Source organism: Rhea americana, unplaced genomic scaffold, assembly GCF_003343005.1.
Source record: "Rhea americana isolate MKP2758 unplaced genomic scaffold, rheAme1 scaffold_237, whole genome shotgun sequence".
NCBI lineage: Eukaryota > Metazoa > Chordata > Aves > Rheiformes > Rheidae > Rhea > Rhea americana.
The window spans coordinates 134286-140332 of NW_028186354.1; the positions used below are offsets into that span (position 1 = coordinate 134286).

The 6047-nt window shown below is 38.8% G+C and overlaps 1 protein-coding gene across 1 annotated transcript in view; it reads right to left on the reverse strand.

The window, feature by feature from the left end:
* The window catches only part of DMP1 (dentin matrix acidic phosphoprotein 1), a 47636-nt gene that overhangs the window by 32208 nt on the left and 9381 nt on the right, over window positions 1-6047 (reverse strand). The gene's annotated exons all lie outside the window — the stretch shown is intronic.

Sequence of the window (6047 nt, forward strand, 5' to 3'; positions counted from 1 at the left end):
TTTATGATTTTTTGAAATATCACATCTTCATTGAGTTTTTTTTAAACAAAAATTCTTACAAACTAGATCAATTTGAAAAATACTCAACATCAATTCATAGGTATTTTTTGCTATTTTCTGACTCAATAGCTGCTTGCTCATTTTGAGCAGACACAATTTGGATAGGACATTTCTAGTCTCTCATTTGAGAAGTGCAACTTTTAGATTCAAGAATTGGTTGTAAATACTCATATTGAAATAAACTTCATTTTAACGGTCCCATTTATTTAAAAATTCACTGCAAACAAAATCTCCTGAAAAGAAAAGCACTTGCTACAAAGTGTATGAATTGCAGAGATACAGTCTCAAAAGCAAATGAACTGAAACCTATGGCAGTTGACTGAAGACAGGAGGAAATTTGGGTAAAAGACCAAGTAGCATACCTCATTGCTATGAAGACTAAAAGGCTCAAAGTTATTGAGGGGACACTTGCAGATTAAGATACCCTGACATCTCCAAATTTCAGATGCCAGCTGCCTTTGTCAACACATTTTCCCAGACCATCACTACTATTGCCTTCTTTTTCCTGGGACCAAAAAAGCTTCCTCTCAGTATTTTATGCATAATACTACAGACATATATGCACAGACATTTTTAATAGCCCCTAAGTCACTGAGATGCTTCTGAAAATTCAATGCATAGATATCACAATATCCCACAGAGGCCAATGTTAGGGTGTCCTTTTCAATCAGAAATTCTGATGGCACGAAGATTTGAAAAGGAAGCCATGCTAAAATGGGATTTTTCAGAGAGTAAAAATTTCAGTTCAATTTCAGTACAATAACTCTTCAGTAGATAGTCTAATACTCATTCCTTTTGAGATAAAATGGAAGGAAGGAGCAAGGTACTAATTTAACTCAGTAGGGAGGACAAACATTGTAACTACCATTAGTAATTTGTTTTCAACAGACACATGAATTTAGAAAGTAAYGCATGCGAATTACTTGGGAAAATTTCCCTGTGACAATACCTAAAGAGCCACAAATTTCCACACACCAATATACCTAGATAATCTAACTCTGTAAGGATAAGGCATGGAAAAAACTTCACATTATTCCCTTGCTAACTGAGGTGATTAGAAGTATCAGTTCCCTCCTTTCCCCTCTTCTCTCCTACCTATTTTTCTGCCTGGCAGACTCTGAAACTTAACTCCACATTAAAAGCTTCTGTGGTCTATGTCAATCARGGCAACCATCCCCAACAGAAAAGGGCAAGCAATATTTGCCAATACTGTAAGTAGAAGCTGCTACAGGCTGTGGGCACCCTAATTGAGGGCTGAAAATGGTTGGCACCGAGCAATCGAATTACGTTAGCGAGCCATAACAAAGCACCAGCCTTCCTGCAATTCCGTAAGAATCTTAAGATAATCTCATAAAATGTATATCTTACATATTACGAGATAACGTCATAATTCTGCAAGAATTATTTTTAGAATCCTGATGAGCAAAAATCTCACTGAATACAATTCAGCAGACAATTATACTCCTAATACAAAACTGTGCAGGGTAGTGAGAGAAAGAAGATACTGCATTTAAAATACATATCTTTTAAAGGCAATTTGCATAGAAATCCAGTAAATAAAACATTTATATAACCCTAAAAATGTAATCGCTACAAGTTGCCAGAGAAGTGGTTCACAGTGTGCTCTGGTACTCTAAACTAAAGCACTCAACAGTCCCAAGGTATCCTACTAGCAAATCTATCCTTTCAAAAGAGGCTTTTCTCTAGCAGCACCGAAGCCTTGTCAGGGTTTGGACTATAAGGCAGCATGAAAGGTTTTGGGTGCATCTGTTGGTGAGGAAATAACTTTGAGACTCTCCTTTAGTTCCCAGATCAGCTATAAATTACAATTACCARAGAGTCATAGATATGATTATAGTCCTATAGACATAATCTGGCAGATTACAACCTGAAAACAGCAGGGAAGCTGTGGAGCAYGCACACCCGTACTGGCTGATTAGCCCAGGCTGAAATCAGACTCACACCATTCTGCTGGTTTCATCTCCACATTTGGTTAAAGTTTGCTTAGACACTCATCTGTGGGTGCTACAGCCCGGGCACAGAGTTCCCTTGTAAGCATAAGAAAGCTCTTGGTCAGGCCACGGGCAGCGTGGTCCCTTCCCCATGGAAATCAAGGCAGAAGAGGGGGGGCTCGCATTCATCCAGTTTTAGCCCTCAATGCRGTTGGGCAATGGTTACATGTATATACAGATCTAGAGGCAGAGAAGTGCTCTTCGGTCCAACAGTTTTTTTCCAAAAAGTTTTCTTCTTTTTCCAATAGCAGATGAAAGAAAGCATGGACTATCTACATGTGCTGTAGGTAGAAAACTGTGGATACAGGAGAAGTATGGCTGCACAGTTTCTTTATGAATTCTGACAAAATACTTCGAATCTGAGTTACTCATAGTATTTCAGTTCAGCATAAAGCACATCTGATAGTGAAGTCAAACTCTGCACGTGTCAGAACTGAAACTGGAGTTTGTAGAAATGAGGATAAAAGAAACTTTATACTCCACAAAACTGGTGTTTCAACTCTTGGATCTGCCGCATCCCAGAACTGAACGGCTCAATACCACTCTCTTGTGGGCACAACTCTGAGGCCGTACCAAGCGTACAAAAGTGCAGACTGCTCCAACACAAACGAAGCTGCTCTCTCCAGTCCAGCTGCCTCACTCAGTTATACTCGCACATCTTTTCCATCAGGGAACGCAATGCAAGATAGCCACRTTAACAAACTTAACACAAACTTCTGAGCTTTTCCTTGTCTTCCTTAGTTTCAAGTGCCCATTTAAGAGATGTTACAGTGGCACTTCGGGAAAAAGCAGATTTTTCACATCCCTGTATATGTCTTCTTTCCTGTGTTTAATCTGTCTCTCTTTAATGTTTGTTTTGTATCTTCCCTTTCACTTTTCTCTACATTCAGTTTGTTTCCTTTCAACAGTCACACCCCTCTTCTCCTCGCTGCTGGTTAGACTTATTTAAAACCAATGTATGTTGCCTACCAACAAGCAGCAGTATCTTCTGCTCTAACGTACTCTAAGACATGGCCAGCCCCACATCTCTATTTTTYCTACGTTCCTGCTAGAGTATGCATGACTTCACTGCAACACTGTAGGTTACYACTGAGGAGCTGAAGCCCACCACAAAACTAGGCGTTTCATGGGAGCTACATTGATTTAAGTATTAGTGGGCTATATTTTGGYGAGAAAACACCATCTCTTGTACAGTACAGTTACCACAGTATACATCAGTGCTTCTCAAATCTATACCGATGGGAGCTGTCACTTGCACTGCTGCCTAATGGTGATGTGTGGATCAGGCAATTTGGGGATTATCTGGTCTTGATTAACTAATTTAATCAGTGTCCAAAACCTACTGAATCTAACAAGTGTCTCTCCATTAACATCCCTGCTGGGATATGGCCTAAGKTTTTGTATTTAACATAGAGGTTACATGCACAGGACAAATACCAAAGCAAAGAGCAGGGCAGATACCAGTACCTCTAGCATAAAACTTWTATATAATTAATTCATGTCTTTCTACTGTTGAGCCATAACTGATGCAGTCATATACTCCAGTAAAAGGTCATCTAGTTGCAGTAAATACACTGGTACTTGATTCTATCCTCCTGAGTAAAATAAAGATGAGGATAGGGTATAATTATTCTATTTTCAAATGAAACCCTCTAATGAGTCACAGCAATAATTTCTAGGTTGCAATTTTCCAGCACAACAACTGTTGTGGTCTTTTTCCATACTTTATCATGATGGTACAGCACTTCTTTCTGGTGATGAAACTATGATGATGAGAARGTCCTAAAGTTACACTCCTTGGCACAACAGGAATGGCTGCAGATTTCCCCACTAGTACTGATGGTTGCGAGACAACTTCCAGCAGCCTGATGACAGTCAGAATGTAACAAGCATCTTTTACAGCCAAAGAACTGTCATCAAAACCAGAGATTTTCATTTAACRAAACCTTTTTGAAAATTCGTAACAGCTTTGTTAAACTGCATCAATCAATAAATGAAAAATGCATGATACTTCAACAGTCCCAAAACAGAAACGTTTTCTTCCCTCCCCTAGTAAATCTATTTAAACATAGAAATATACAAGACTGAAACCAAGTATGTGTTTTTCAATAACAATAACAAAACCCCTATAGACTTCASTTTTAAGTTTCCGCACAGTTCTTTGCTCAGCAATCTAAACTATGATCTGATCTGAATTCTTTGCATGTGACTTCTTGCTATAGGTATAAGAAGAGTTATTTCACAGATACGTTACTCTATTTGAGAGCGGTCTGGCATTTTTTTGTGAAATAACAATTTCAAGYCACTGAATGACCACTACTCTGAACATCTTATAAGAGAGCTGAATTCTTAGCTAGCATCATTAGCATAGGCATGTTTGTCTTGACTTCTGAGGAACTGCATCTATTTGTATTAGCTGAGCACCAGTATCATATTTTGCATATTTAAAAATCACAGGAATATGCATGTCTTCAATCCCTTGATATTACAAAGGGAGATATTCTTGGCACACAGCAAACCTTTGAATAAAAAAGTTATCTTTTATTAATGCACAGCAAAAGAAAATATCATAGAAAGTTCTGAAATCTCATCTCACCCTTCAAACAGTGACTGGCTGACARAACAGCAGAATTTCAACTCCAATAGGCATGAATTAGTTTCCAGGCAAAGAGGCAGAGATAAAAGGGGAAGGGATTTTAGGAGTTTCTCATGGGTTTTAGTCAAAGTTTTATTTACTGCTTGGTCTAYAGACAGGAAGCTCAGCTGTGATTTTAGCCTCTGGAATTTTTGGATTTACTAGGAACAAGCTTTACAGTTGGCCATATAAACAAGGTAAATTTTCATATATTTATTATATTTTGTCCAATCATATAGATAAAATGTCTACAATCTTCCAGGAAGTACAGAATATAACCTAGTAGAACTGTAATCAGAATAAAAAACATGTTTAAAAGATTATCTAAGACGAATTCATTTGCAGAATTTGCATAACAATTTGTGCCATCCATGTACCTCAGTTCTTTTTTACTTTGACCATTCTTTCAATTATGTCAGCAGTGTGCAAAACATCCTAGCTACTAAAGGATGACACTGGAAGAACATTAAATAGGGATGCCAGATTTGCTGAATTTACAGCATGCACCACTGGAACCTACATACATCTCTGTTCCTACATCAGGGTACATAAGACAAGGATCTGCCCCAGTGTTTCTAATTTGAGAAGAACTTASGAAGTGTTTCAGTTCAGGAGGTGTATTTTATGGAATAATGAAAAGAAAAACTAAATTCTTTACTACTGAGTCATTAAAAAAACAAAAGCTACAAAGCATCCGCTGCACACACATGCTACTTGTAGAGGTTTTCACACATACATGTGGCTTGCTCTGTTTGTACAATTCCTATTATAGGGTCAGAGCATTGTCTTCAGAACAGTGAACTCTTCAGAGTTACACGAGAATCTCCAACTGACCTCATACTCTACAGTTTTAATTTAGACCTTCACTCTTCACTCCTTTTCCATCTTTCTAATTACAGACTTACACACCTCATGTCCAGTATATCGCAACAACCCTGCAGAGCTTAGCAAGGACAGAAACAGGGAGGCGAAGTGTGGAGTCGGGGGAGTGCACTGCTGTTGATATCACAGCTATCACTCCTGCTCCACGTGCTGGCATCCAGCATCCTCCATGCTTTATTTTCCCCGAGGACTAAATTGTGGCTGCCCAGACTGATCTCTTCATTCAGCTCTTCTGTGCCCAGCCAGTGCAGCAGAAAATATTGCACCCGCTCCCTCTTSCTCCCCTCCCCCAGGAGACTAAATATGTCCTTTGCACATGATAACTGAGTTCCACTGGCCTAGAGCCCATGAACACTGAACGCTCCCACTGATCCAATTAATTCAGCAGAATTACACTAATTCATCCCCCCCACACACTTATTCCACAGAAGCAGAAGAGGGCATTTCATTTAGTTTTA